This window comes from Asparagus officinalis, chromosome 3, assembly GCF_001876935.1.
Source record: "Asparagus officinalis chromosome 3, Aspof.V1, whole genome shotgun sequence".
Classification (NCBI taxonomy): domain Eukaryota; kingdom Viridiplantae; phylum Streptophyta; class Magnoliopsida; order Asparagales; family Asparagaceae; genus Asparagus; species Asparagus officinalis.
In genome coordinates, this window is record NC_033796.1 from 106,567,625 (window position 1) to 106,583,776 (window position 16,152).

Consider the following 16,152-nt stretch of genomic DNA (forward strand, 5'->3'; position numbering starts at 1 on the left):
AGTAGAGGACCTCTCACCCCCTCCCCCATTTTCACTCCCAATTATAACATGTTTGTGCAAACATACACCTAAGTGTCTTGTTTCCTTCCAAACCAAACCACCACCACCACCCCCCCCACACACACACACACACAAACACTGTATACACCGATATATCTTCTGGCATGTTGGTTTTTATGTTATACATTATAATCTCCTCCATCTAAACCTACATTTTTGTATGCATGCAAGCATCATATAAGGTGACGAATTTTTCATGTGGCCTACCAAAACACAATCATGTATAGCCACCATGGTTCAAAATATTGGTGTCTCATTGGTCCACGGCCACATCAATCATGTACTAGGCAAGATTCTAAGTATCAGTTCATTGCCATGGCCACTAGAGAAATTCATGTCAAATAGTGCACGTTTGCGGACATCAAAATATGAAGAAACAACTGATACCACAGTAGACGAGAGATATATATTTTTGTCTATTGCCATCTCTTGCTCCACACACAACATTTTGCAACCCGCAAGCAATAAATAATAAATAAATAAACAAATGAGATGTAAACAACAATAAGACTACTATGATCCTGGTGTAAATGTCATGCCAGGCAGTATGTTTGGCAATAAGTTAGGTCGAAGATGCCTTGCTGCCAACATTGCCCAAAACCAAAAACAATATAGACTACACCTACATGCATGGAATGTCTCCTATGCTTAGAAACAAGATGTCAATCATTATGTTATATTAGATATATTGTTTGATATTTAAAAGAGAGTATGTAACGCCCCGCCCCGGAATCCCGGAGTCGGTACGCTATTAGATCTGATGGACTGGCCTCACAAACCACCACATGTCTTTTCAGCACGTTTTGTCCTCACTCACGCGCTCCCTGGAAAACTTCCCAGGGGGTCACTCATTCTAGAATTTCTCCAGGCCAAGCACGCTTAACTTTGGAGTTTCTAAGAGTTGGGTTCCCGAAAAGAAGATGCATCTTGGTGGTATGAGTATTCCAATCAAATCTATCAATACTAATCACATCACCCTCTCAAGGGTTGGGGTATTACAGAGTACATACACAAGGATAAAATCTTCTAACTCTGATGGCTGGACACAGCAAAATTAAATAAGATTGAGTGCAGCAAACCTCATGATTTTGTCCTGGTGCTGAGTGTATTTTTTCCAAATTTCGATTTGTAGGAACATTTGCTTCTGGAGGAGATGTGCCAGCTGTCCAAAGTAGAAGGATGAACATTAGAACTCATAATATAAAAGAGTCGTGAACATAGAGTCATGAACATAAGAGTCGTGAATGTAACCATCATGACATGCAGAATCCAAAATATACTAAGTGATGTCTATTACTTGCAACCTAGGATCAAGGCAAATGCCTACTAAACTGATTGCTACTTGATTAGAATACACTAGGAAGATGAAAATAGCAAGGCCGTTTTTAAGGGAAAAGGAAGACAAACATTAACATGTTAAGGAGAGCTGTTACGAATATGTAAACAGGAGTCAACCAAAGGAGTATCCTGACATTTCACAAGTATAATTGACAATGATTATGTATAGCTTCTAGTTTTATGATTCTTGATAAAAAGAATCTAGCTAATAAAGCTTCAGCAAGGATAAATAAACGAAATTTGGTTGATACAGTGAGCGATGTAAATGGAGCAAAACCGTGTCCTAATTATGCAGAATGATTGGATTCAGAGTGTATGAAACAACAAGGACTAAGGAAACCTAAATAGACGTGGCATGGCCTTTTTCCATGAATGTATGCATGTCTATGTATGTGCACAGACCCAAACACATGTATACAATGTATCTTAAACATGAGTATGGGATTAAGATCTGTGAAGTCACAATGTCGTACAGCCCACGTATATCTTGCAGTATGACAGTGTTCTTGACCATGAACAATATGATTTTAGTCAAAGGAGGAAGAGGACAAATACTAGAAATTGATTAGAGATATGTGTGCTAGTGAATGAAAGAGGTCTTAATCCTTGTCAAAAGTCAAAATCACTTGACAACATAAAAGAAATAGAATATATGCCTATATTGGGATCAAAAGATTTTCTGATGCATACCGAACCTACGATTTACTAGGGCCCGTTTTAATTCGATCCGGACTTATAAGATTATATAGTATATGCTGTAATATATGCAAAGCTGGAAACTTAGCCTAAAAGAGTGCTGGAACATTTACCTCTGGAAATTCCAGCATCTGACACTGTTTCACAGATTGCAGCATCAACCTGAAACTTGCCACATAAAAAGGAGACATTAAACTTTTTTCCCTTTCAAAATTATAAGGAAACTACCAAGTTTGTAATCGTGTGAAGAAACCAGCCTTTGAACGTGATAAATCATGAAATTCAGAGAGACCAGTTTCAACATTGGTCACACTACTCAAACTTCCGCCCGTGTTTCTGCTAGGTGAGCTTGCCAACCTCTCTGTTGTAGCTTGATTGACACAAGTTGAAGTCAGAACTTCGACAACGGCATCTGACTGATATGTCATTGAGATATTTTCTTGCATATTGTCACCCTGAAAACATAAACCACAATATCAAAATCACAAATTCAATACAATGCTGGTTGGGATCATAAACCATCAGAAGCACTTGCCTCCACTTGCACACTGACTTCCAAACCACCTGAAAAACATGTATCTCCATCACCTACATTAGAGTCGCAATGTGCGCTTTCTTCAACCCAGGCATTTGGCTGATCATTTATGACAGTATCCAGTTGTACATCATTTCCCTAAACATGGGTCAAAACAACTAAATTAAATTCTGGTCAACTAAGTTTTTGTGCTCAGAGAGCAAGAGAAGTACTTGCCTCTTGCAAACCACCACAATATCCATCAGATATATTGCCTTTGCCGTTAAGAACTCCATTGGAGTCAGAATTTGAATTTATTTCAGAAGAAGGATGAGGATGCTTCGTAAGCTTTTCTTGTAATATGATATTGTTGCCCATCAAACTATTTGTTCCAACAGTAGGTGAACATCTTTCGTCAAAATCCAACCTGGTGCCTTGTTCCACCATTGGAGAAGAAGCATCATCCCCTCGTGAAAGAGATTTTCTGCCGATGCTCCTTTGGAGATAGCAATCTCCAGAGGATGGTGCATCATCACTAGGGAAAGTAGAATATATATCTTTCAGTGGATCTTTCAGTGATACGCGTCTTTGAAAAGCAGATATTGCTTTTAGCGGAACCTTTGTTAGGGATGGTGAAATCTGAGAGCCCTGCAACTTGCATTGTGCTGTTCTATTTTTTGATGCACTGCTCTGACTTAGTTGAATACTTCCCAGGTCAGGAAGGGTTATCTTGCCTGTATCAATTGATTTCATCTGCAAATTTTCTTGTAGAAAAATTTTGCCTTCGTTTTCATCAAAATCTTTAAATGAAGACAAGAGTTTTCCCAAAAGATAACCAACATTTTTCTTCGTTTCAACCACAGACCCTGCAAAAAGGAATTTATCATCTAACAAGAACCAAAATAATAGAATCAATTGCATAAAGAGAAAAGCTTAGAGGACCTTCTTTTTCAGTAGCATCTTGGATTTCGCCATTCATTTTCTTAGCTTTTAAAGTGCCGGCTTCGTCTGCCGGTCTCTGATGGAATAATTTGGATGCTCCTGTACCAACTGAAGAAACTGAGGAACTGGGTATTTTTCTATCAATATTCTCTTCTTGAGATTCTACCAAGGCCTCAGCAGGCTCCACAATAGCTGAAGTATGATGCTTATAACTAGCTGTCTTCCTGAAATCATGAAAGAAAATTGATCAACATGCTCCTCATAGCTCATCTGATCTAGTTTAACAAATGAGACATTTGGAGACTTGGATCACAGAAATTTAGCTACTCTACGAATTGTAATACTTTTGTCAGGCATGTTGGTATTCCAAAGGCATTGCTCTGATGGCATGTTACAGATTGCAGATTTACCAAGATTTAGATCAACCAAAATGATAAAATAGTCTACAGATCCGTCAGCAGACCAATTTTATCATGTATTATCCAATCCTTTTGGCAAATATTATACAGGCTACATGTAATTTTTGGCTGATTTGTGCACAGTCCTATGATTACAAACCAAATCTATTGAGATATACATCAACAAAATAACTTATTTCATGTCAGTAGTTTATTTGAAGTTAATATGGTGATCATCAAAGGATCTGACCATGCAGTAAGCAACATCGAGTGTTTCTAGGTTGATACACGTGTTTAGGTCGGGAGGGATTATATTCTCTTGACCGTCTTGGCAATACCATACATGACAACGCTAAAAGGAAATTCTAACATGCTGCCCTACAATCTTTTCCTTCAACTCAACTAATCCATAACTGGTAACTGAAATTTTATTATAGATTATCAAAGACAAAGGTACAAAAAAGAAAAAAAAATGCATTTACCATTCCTTTCTCCTTTCTTTTCTTTATATGCAACAGTAGCAATAGAAATTTATCTAAATAATCTGGGTTCCTTGACAAGATAATATCCGACCCATGCTAAGAGGAGCAAGGTTTTAAATGTCGGATGTCAGGTTCATGTCGAACAGCTTAAATTCATGTTGGATAGCGAAAATCGGGGGACATATACTAAATATCGGATTGCCATATAGGATGAATTTCTACTCAATTTTGATCACCAAGATGGAATACACTTGTCTTGTTATAGCTTATCCTACTTGAGTTGAGTATTCATCATCAAGACAGGAGTTGTTTTCCATTTCTTGAAAGGAAACATTAGAATATTGTGCCAACAAATAAATAAAATACACATTGTCAAACTAGAACTTTCGAAGTGCCTTGCATAAAATTAACATACAGTAAAGTGTCTTGCATAAAATTGATATAAAGTGTTAAGACTTTGAATTGATTTCAAACTACGGTTCAAACTTATTGTTTACACTACGCTTTTATGAATTCTTAATTTCGGGACGAACAAGGAGATCGCGGCGGAAAAGAGAGCGATATTTTTTTCTTTGCCCTAATCTGTATTATATGCTATCAGGTTACTACGAGAACAAAAGGCTAAAAAAAGAATTAATCAGGTTTGGCTTTGCTTTTGAGTACTAAACCCAAACCCCAATACTTATCAACTCAAAAAAAATAAAAATCAGCTGATTTTTGATTTTTCAAGGTTGAAAATCAGCCGATAGGTCCGTAATATCCCCCAACATGTCCGACATGGACCTCAAAAATGATATTCGACTTGAAATGGCCATATTCGCATCGCTCTAGCCTCTGATATGATATGTCGGCTGACATTTAAAACCATGAAGAGGAGAAATATCATCAAGTCATTTTCCTCTGGCCAAGAAGAGAAAAGGAAAGAAGCATAGTCTAGTAATGATTATAGGCCCTTACCAAGGTTTTTTATTATATTAATTTGGGTCATGTTAATTCAAGAATTTTGGCATTTAAACAAGCATATGCATATATATACATACATGTCCATGTAGTGAAAAGAATTGGAAAATTAGGTTCTTCTAGAATTCGTGACATTTGATTGCAACCCACAAAGTTGCAGATTGAATTAATGACATTTAATTACTTAAAGTTGAGGTCCTTGCTTCTTCAAACTTCAAATTTTGTGATTTTGTTCCAGGTATTCAGATTCTCAATAATTATAAACTATGTAATAAATGCAACGTCTTTCACAAAATCATGGTATTATAATTCACACATTCCACAAGTGAACTCCAATTCTAGAAAGAAAAAGAACTATTGATTTGCAATTACACTTTTAATAGGCAACGCCCAAAATAAAATAAGAACATGGTTCTTCAAACCCTGAAACTAGAAAATCCAGAATATACAATTACAAAATACAGCCATTCAAACACAACCAAAATATTGCATACCCTAGAAGTCCAGGACGACGTTTACGAATGGTTGTGCACTCATGAGGCTGCACTGAATCGTTAGAACCCTCGCCCCTTAGTTTCTTCAACTCCTTCTCAGCATCTGTACGTTAATCAAATTAGAGGTCGATGATACGAATATTCTCCTTATTCTCACACAGCAGCCATCATTATAATAAAGAGATCAGGTTCGAAGACAGAAGATTACTTTCAAGCTGTTCAAAGGCTGAGAAGTACTCCTCTGGATCATCAATATGATCGATGCTCGCACTATAGTCTATAACAGGCAAAGAATGGCTGCCGAAAGACAGCAACAGTCAGAATTGAAGGTATTTATCTAGGCAAATAGAAGAAGCAAATAATAATAAGTATAATTTAACGGAAAATTTGTTCCTGTAAGCACAGAGTGCACGTACAACTATTTTGTCTCAAGCGCCTACCTCAGTCTAACCAATGATCAACAGAACTGTTAAACACATACCAGATAGCACTAATTCCACTAAATACATAGGTTGCTTTTGTCTAGTCAAGAGATATCTTGCGTAAACTATTCTCCTATAAGATGCTTCCTACTTGAACATGCATAAACTATTCTTATACAAGATATCTTGCATAAACTATTTTTTCTACAAGAGGCATAAAGTATTCTTCTATAAGATGCTTCCTATTTAAAAATCAAAACTATCAAAGAAAAATATGTGTTAAAAGTTTGCTACAGACTTTCCTTCTTCAAATGGCAATTAAAGTTCATTAAATATCATCAACTGGCTTCAAACCAACTATAAACTATGTTATAAGATTGATGGTTTCTCCCATCTTATCAAGATATGAATGATATCAATATCTTGCACAAATTACAGAGGCAGAAGAGTTATCCGAAGAAAATCATGCAAAACAGGCTTAGATTGAATTTTGAAAATAAGTATTTCATTAATCGACCTAGAATAAGTAGCAGTCACTGGATTTGTGGTACGTGTCGGTTCGCTGTAGGAGTACTGAAGTACAAGTATGGCATACACTATTTTGGACATTAACCATGGGAAGAGATAGAGAACGAGAACAATATTTAAGATATTGGTGCACTTTGTACTATTTGCTAGGTCTTTATTATGACTATGTATGTACTATCTGTGAGCACGTGTACAGAGAACAAACATGCATTTATGTCATAGAGACATCGGATAAGTAATGAAAATTGCAATTAAGTCCATCAGGAAAGGCAAATTGCTAGCTTTAGATAAATCAAAAGTAGAATATTATCAATTATCCATTAGTTATATTCTTTTGTTTCTCAGGTTGCTAGGTTAGGACATCTGGTTCGGGAATGTAGCATGGAGATTGCAGAAACGGACACACAACCAGAGGGGGATGAATTGATGAAATGAAATGGATGGCAATAGTAAGTAGTTAAATACTACAACATGTATAATATAGGACCTATTTTACCTGGGAGTAGGCTTCAGAGAGAATCTAGCCCGTTTGCGACCTAGTGCTGGTCTTCTATCCAGGGAATCCTTGTAATTTGCAGCAAAAGGTCCATTTTCAGGATACAGACTCTGAATGTTTGTATAACTGTCGGTAATTGTTTGTGCCTGTTGCACAAGCTGGGGTGATCCTTTTCCTACCTGGTTTGATACAAAATGAAGCAGCTTAGTTAATGCTTCTGCATATGAAGCAATATACATGAACATAAATACTCATGCAATAGAAAAGTTTGGATGGTCTTAGTAAAGAACTGCAAACATTATGTTAGTGGGAATGTGCCATTGCATATGATTTCTCATTTATTTAGGTCAGAACAAGGACAACAACCCATAGTAGTAAACTTTAGACATCGCTATATGCTATCATCTAACCCGTCCTTGAAAGAAATCAATGGTTAAAACCTACACGAGAATTTTAAGTAATGCATAATGCATTAGATTTTAATATTATAAATTTTCCATCATTGCCTGACAGCATAAACAGACTTCTCGGGATCTAAAGCTGTAACAAGACACTACAAGAGCCTATGCCCCATACCAAATTCTGTTACACATAACTATAGCATAAAGCAGAAATTTATAGAACCCAAACCATTGTTTTAAATATCCCCGACATGGCCCGATATATCCCCCGATATATCCTTTTACAGGGTTTGCCGCAACCGATATGGTCTTTAAATATCCTTTACCGTTTTTTGGCTATTTTGAGTGATAAATCCCCGATATGGCCGATATATTAGCCGATATGTGGACCAATATATCTTTTTATATAGCTTGTTGCAAAATAATATACCGTGTTTGGAATTTTTGGGCGAGATATCAAGATTTCCCCATTATATCAAATGACATTTTACCCTAAAAAATGCAGATCGAATGTTGCAACGTTGCTTTGCACTTTTGTTTGTTTTAGAAGGTTGATTAGTGATCCTAAACATATATTATTCATATTTTGTATGCTTAAATTTTATTACATATGTTGAGATTACATTTTAATGCATTATACTATGGATGCAAATATTCATTTTGGCATTCCGATATTTACCACATATCCCCGATATTTCCCCGATATCCGCAATCCGATATGAATTTTGGCCATCCGATATTTCCCCGATATCCGATATTTAAAACCTTGACCCAAACCATCATTCAGCCTAACGCATCACAACAATGAACTTATTGTCATCATTCATCCTAATGCATCATAATAATGAACTTACCGTCAACAGAAGCTCAAAATTAGTAATAGCACTAAGATCAGTACATCCTACAATTCGTTTTACTGCAGAAACTTGTTTGATACGTCTTACTTACAAATGATAATATGCAGCGCAGTTTAACATATGCAGACAACATATAACCTACTAGTCTAACATATGGAGCTCTATGAACCCGTCAAACTAAGACCTATTCCCCTGATTAAAACAGAAATATACAACCAAAAAAATAGAGCCCGAACTCATAATTAAACCCCATAAGTGAATGTCATATACTAAAACAAGGGGAGAAAATACAAGCAAACCAATTCCAATGCATGTTTCACTAAATCCACTCCCTCATAGTCAGCCTCAGGATAGTCGACATTTCTGTAAACGTGGATGGGCACACCCACGAGCGGAGACAAAAGCCCAGGTGCGGCCCAGAAGTTCACGCGAGAACTTTGTTGTTCGTTCCCTATAAATACCTGATGACCTAGGGTTTTTTTTAGTTGTGTGGGGAAATTAGTGGGAAAAATCTTAGGTGGATTTTTGAGAGAAAAGAAAGAGAGAAAGAGAGAACTTGTATAAGTTTGGTATTTTTCCTCCATAGTGAAACCCCCTCCCGTGGACGTAGGCTAGTTAGCCGAACCACGTAAAATCTCGTGTTTGTATTTGTCTTATCTGTGAGTTGCCATAGCTTGTAGGTTCCCTCGATATTTCAGTCCTTGAACTGATGAGAGGAAGAGTGTATATTTCACTTTGATGAAATATATCACTTTCAATTCTTGTTTCCTTTGAGAAATAAGAATTTCATTATCTATTCTCGTTTCCTTTGAGAAACAAGAATATAGAGGTTGACTTGTGCTTTTGTGATAACGAAAGCCAGAGCTCTCTCTCAGGTGATATCGCTTCCGCGGCGGTGGGCGTGACTCTCCGCCCCAACAATTGGTATCAGAGCCCTTATTCAGACTGGAGGTGGTAAAATTTCTGATCTGAGGTGGTGGTTGAATATTGTGTGGTAAAACACAAAAAAATTGTTAAAATTTCTTGAGAGAAGCGGATTGTCATAATACAAGCGGAAAATGGCTTCTACAAGTAAAACAAATAAAATTGGAAAGTACGAGATTGAAAAATTCAATGGGAAAAATGATTTTTCTTATTGGAGGATGCAGATGAACTCTTTGATTTCGCAGAAATTGCACAAAGCTTTGGCGGGAAAAGAGAAGAAGCACAAGGATATGTCTTTCGCAGAAATTGCACAAAGCTTTGGCGGGAAAAGAGAAGAAGCACAAGGATATGTCTGATGAGGATTTGGAGGAGCTGGATCTGGAAGCACGGGCGTCGATTACCCTTTGCCTTAAAAGGGATGTAGCTTTCTTGGTAGATGGAGAGGAAACGGCTGCGGGTGTGTGGTCAAAGTTAGAAACCACCTTCATGACGAAGAGTCTAACGAACCGGATTTATTTGAAATCCAAATTGTATACTTGCAAGATGAAGGAGGGCTCATCAATCCGGGAATACATCAACAAGTTCGATAGGATAATATCGGATTTGAAGGACATCGATGTGACTGTAGAAGACGAGGATCAGGCGCTTCTACTACTTCTATCTCTACCGAAATCTTATGAGAACCTGGTGCAAACACTGATGCTTGTGGGAGACAATTTGACGACGGATGAGACTAGAACGGCGCTTCTAGCGGATGACCTTCGGAAGATTGCAACCAGTGACATGACTACTGGTGGTAACAAAGAACAAGCGCAGGGATTGTTTGCTAGAGGAAGGAGCAATGAGCGAGGAAAAGTCAAGGGAGGAAAGTCTAGATCTAAATCGAGACCTCTTGCGGGAAGAGCGGTTGGGCATTTCAAGGTTGACTGTCCTAACAAGAGAGTAGGTGGGAAAAAGAACAACAACAAGACCGAGAGAAGAGAAGGCAAGGAAGAGGCGAGTTACGCATCGGAGGAAGGGAGCGATAAAGAATGCTATGTTGTTACGGGTAGCGAAGATACCTTCGGGAAGTGGATTCTTGATTCTGGTTGCTCTTACCATATGTGTCCAAATAGAAAGTGGTTTACTATCTACAGGAGCATTGATGGTGGAACCATATTGATGGGGAACAACCATGCTTGTAAAACGGTGGGGCTAGGTGATATCAAAATCAAGATGCATGATGGAGTGGTTCAAACTCTAACGGACGTGCGGCACGTTCCCGACTTGCGGAAGAATCTTATCTCAGCGGGTGCATTGGACTCCGGTGGCTGCAAGATTGTTACAGAGAACGGAGTGAAGAAAGTTGTTCGAGGTTCCCTAACAGTGATGAAAGGTGTTCGTCACGATAATCTATATACTCTCTCGGGTACGACGGTGACAGGAGATGCAGCGGTTGGAACTGAAGGAAGTGGTGGAGACCCATGTGAGCACACACGGTTATAGCATAGGCGGCTTGGGCACATGTCAGAGAAGGGTCTAGTTCTGCTTGGTAAGGAGGGTTTGCTGAAGAATTTAAAGAAACCTTGCATGGATTTTTATGAGGATTGTGTGTACAGAAAGGTGCAGAGGGTCCAGTTTCTGAGAAGCAAGTCTAAGAGCAGGGGGGACTAGATTATGTGCACATGGATGTTTGGGGTCCAGCTCAAACAACTTCCAAAGGGGGTTCCGGATATTTCGTCTCGTTCATAGATGATTATTTAAAGTATGCTTAGATTTATTTTCTAAAGCATAAGAATGAGCTGTTTGAGACATTCAACAAGTGGAAGGCAATGGTTGAGAATAGAACATGGAAGAAATTAAAGACACTGAGATCTAACAACGGTACAGAATACATAGATGGTGTCTTCAAGGAGTTCTGTGATCATGAGGGCATTGTTCAATACTGGACAGTCAGGTCAATACCACAGCAAAACAGGGTCACAGAGAGACTAAACCGAACATTATGGGACAAAGCAATGAGTATGCGATCTGACAACCGTTCCCTACATTCTATACTGGATGGTGATACACCCTATAGGGTGTGGTCAGGGGAACATGCAGATTATGAGAGGCTCAGAATTTTCGGATGTACCGCCTATTATCACGTCAACGAGGGAAAGCTTGATGCGAGGGCCAAGAAGGCAATATTCTTAGGGTATGCGAAGGGCGTAAAAGGAGAATACACAGGCACTACAACAACAGCAGCTCGAGGATACTTTGGCTTCCACTAGGCCAAAGCGAGCATACAAGCAGGTACAGAAGCTGGGGGCTGATCAACCCTTGAAGCACTATGGGCAGATTAATTTAGTTGAATACGCACTCTTGGTGGAGGAAGATGAGCCGGTCTCCTTCAAGGAAGCTATTCGGGACAAAGATAGTGAGAGTTGGTTGGCTGCGATGGAGGAGATGGAATCTCTTCGGAAGAACCAAACATGGGAGATGATCTCATTGCCCGTAGAAAAAAAAGCTATTGGTTGTAAGTGGGTATATAAGAGAAAGGAAGATCCTTCAGAGCTCGGTGGTACAAGGTATAAGACGAGGCTAGTGGCTAAAGGGTTTGCACAAAGAGAGGGTGTGGATTACAATGAGATATTTTCTCCGGTGGTGAAACACACTTCTATTCGGGTGCTATTGAGTATTGTTGCTCATGGTAATCTTGAGCTGGAACAACTCGATGTTAAAACGACCTTCTTGCACGGAGACTTGGATGAAGAGATCTACATGCATCAACCTGAGGGCTACAAGATTGAGGATAAGGAGCATCATGTATGTCGCTTGAGGAAGTCACTCTATGGACTAAAGCAATCTCCTCGGCAGTGGTACAAGCGATTTGACTCCTTCATGCTGAAGCATGGGTTTTCCCGAAGCGATTATGATTGCTGTGTTTACATTCGGAAGCTTCGTGGAGGTGATTATATTTATCTCTTTTTGTATGTGGATGACATGCTTATTGCTTCTAAGAGCGGGGTGGAGATAGATAGGTTAAAATCTCAACTTGGTAAAGAGTTCGAGATGAAGGACATGGGCGCTGCTAGAAAAATACTAGGTATAGAGATTAGAAGAAAGCAGGCGAATCGGCGATTGTTCTTGAGTCAGAAGGGCTATATAGAGCGGGTGATCGCGAGGTTCGGGATGCAAAGTGCTAAGTCGGTGGTGACTCCATTGGCTCCACACTTCAGGCTTTCAGGTAAACAATCTCCCACTACAGCGGAAGATATGGTACACATGGAGCGTGTTCCTTATGCTAGTGCAGTTGACAGTTTGATATATGCCATGGTGTGTACACGTCCAGATATTTCACAGGCAGTTAGTATGGTCAGCAGGTTCATGGCGAATCCGAGAAAGACGCACTGGGAAGCGGTGAAATGAGTCCTGAGGTACTTAAAAGATACCGTGGATACGGGTCTGTGTTTTGGTGGAGATACATGTCAGATTGACGGGTTTGTTGACTCTGATTATGCGGGTGATCTAGATAGACGGTGATCTACTACTGGTTATGTATTCAGGATACATGGAGCTCTAGTTAGTTGGCGATCGATGTTGCAGGCTACAGTGACACTTTCTACTACAGAGGCCGAGTACATGGCCATGGCGGAGGGAGTGAAGGAAGCATTGTGGTTGTGGGGTCTTCTAGACGATTTGGGAATTGAGCAGGAGAACGTGAACTTGTGGTGCGACAGTCAAAGTGCGATTCACTTGGCGAAGAATCAAGTTCATCATGCTCGTACCAAGCATATCGATGTCAGGTATCATTTTGTGCGGGATGTCATAGAGGAAGGTGATATTTCTCTCATGAAGGTGCACACGAATGAGAATCCCGCAGACATGTTAACCAAGGTGGTCACAGGTAGCAAGTTTAAGCATTGCTTGGACTTGCTTCATATCAACCCATGTTGATTTTTCCAAGAGGGCATGGCCCTTCGGGGCAGTGATGGGGTGAGGTGGAGACTATGGAGAACAATAGCAGAACTACGGTTAGCTTGATCCCGATGGAGGGTACGTAGGCAGCCGCGGTAAAGTGGCACAGCTGGTTTGACCTGGTTTTGGCCTGGTTTGGTGTTTCAGATATCTCTGGTGATGTTCGTGGTGTTCTTCTGGTGTTCGTCCAAAATTTAAGGTTTATCAAATGATGTACGAGATGAAGAATTGTAAACGTGGATGGGCACACCCACGAGCGGAGACAAAAGCCCAGGTGCGGCCCAGAAGTTCACGCGAGAACTTTGTTGTTCGTTCCCTATAAATACCTGATGACCTAGGGTTTTTTTTAGTTGTGTGGGGAAATTAGTGAGAAAAATCTTAAGTGGATTTTTGAGAGAAAAGAAAGAGAGAAAGAGAGAACTTGTATAAGTTTGGTATTTTTCCTCCATAGTGAAACCCCCTCCCGTGGACGTAGGCTAGTTAGTCGAACCACGTAAAATCCCGTGTTTGTATTTGTCTTATCTGTGAGTTGCCATAGCTTGTAGGTTCCCTCGATATTTCAGTCCTTGAACTGATGAGAGGAAGAGTGTATATTTCACTTTGATGAAATATATCACTTTCAATTCTTGTTTCCTTTGAGAAATAATAATTTCATTATCTATTCTCGTTTCTTTTGAGAAACAAGAATATAGAGGTTGACTTGTGCTTTTGTGATAACGAAAGTCAGGGCTCTCTCTCAGGTGATATCGCTTCCGCGGCGGTGGGCGTGACTCTCCGCCCCAACAATTTCCCATCAAATTCAAACCGCCGAAATGTAGGATATTATCCATTAAAAGGAGTAGAAAAAGTAGAAGAAAATATAGAAAATATTGTACTCCAAACAGAAACGAAGATGATAAAGATAAAACCTAGCCCTAGAATTTTTTTCAGACTAAGCTCCATATACGTGCCCAATCACTAAAGGTAGCATTGTTCTTTTTTTTTTAAAAAAGGTACCAAGTAACCTAAGTTTGGTGCAGTTGCTACCTTGAACAGAAGCAAACGGCACGAGCAAACCCTAAAGTACATTATACAATGCAAGACAATACCAACACCTCCGTCTCAAATATTACCATAGATTTGAAGAAATCCTTGATGGATTCCACTTCTTGATCCCGGGAAGCGGCGGACTCGGCGATCGAGGAGGCGCCTAGGGTTTTGGGGAGGAGGAGAGGGAGGGCAGAGGAGCAGCTAAGGCGGCGATCGAGTTGAGACTCGCCGGCGAGCTCAATCGCCATTCATGGCGGTTTAGGGTTCGGGGTTTGAGGAGTTTTGAGAAAGGTGCCGAGGTTTTGGGGGCGAAAGTAGAGGATTTTGGGGGTGTGATTTTCAAAAATGGAGAGGGAAAGGGGTTGGGTTACCGCGAGCGGTAGCGGGTAGCGATAGAAACGGCAATGTGGATCCGATAAAATCTATCAAGTATTCTCTTCCCGGGGTTCTGTTTGGTTGATTTACATCATTTTCCAAAAACGACCTTCCTTCACTTTTTTGTGTTGCTTTCTTCACTTTCGTAAAAATTTTTTTTTTTTATTTATTTCGTCAAAAAATATAGAGAATAATTATTTTTTATTCGAATAATTATTTTTTGTCACTTCATTAGTTTTGGTTCAATTTAAAATGAAGAGAAAGTAGTTTATAAGAGAATATATTCCCTTGTTTTTTTAGCGTTTGTTTCAAAATTAAAAATAAAGAAAACATAATTGTGACCACCATATTGTGGTGACCACCCATATAGAATAAACTGATTTCACTTACAAAATGCAAGTTTAAATGTTTACCCAAGTATTATGATATAATGATGTGTATCTCTTATGTCATCTGTCAATATGCTCTAATAAATCTATAGTCTAAATTGTTATTTTGTATTATGATTTGCTCCGCTTGAGAGTTTAAAATAAAATCATATTTATGAGTTAAGGAGAACAAGAAAGTTATGAGATTGGCTGCAACTACGTACACTTCAATGGATTAACCCTTATCTAATTGAAAATTTTCAAATCAGCTGACCGATCCTTTACGAAACAATAAACCAACACAATTGTAAAAATCCACTACAACATACCAGAGCTAGTGTTCTTTTTCTAATTAAATGTCTACAAAATGCTAAAAAAACACATCAAGTCCAAAATTCAAAGCAAGGAAGGAGGAGATTAAGCGTTAATTATAAAAATAACATTAATTAGTCTCTAAAACTCAAACTAATTAACACCTCAACTAATCAAATCAACTGCCCGTAGTCCGGCCCCAAATGCTCATGTATCAAAACCTCCTCCTCCGAGGCAGGCCCCACAAACTGCTGCTACATCTCATTCCTCTTCCTCATCTCCATCACCTTCCGATTCAAATCGTGGTCAGTGGCTGACATCAAGGAAATTTGTCTTCACGTGGTCCTCATCCGCTACCCTACGAAGTAAGGACTATTGATCCTTTCTTCCACTTTCTTGTTTTATTTTATCAAGCCAAACACCAGATTATTGGGAAAACTAACAATTTTTTTATTGTCGGTTTTTATTTGGGTTTTTCTTCACTTTTTGGACCGACTAAATAGGCCCCAAGGATTTTTTTGGGTTGTAATACGATAGGCGTCAGTACGCTACAAAATATTACAACAAAAATTGTACTTGTTTGGTTAAATGGGGGTCTGATGTGGCAGCTACTATAG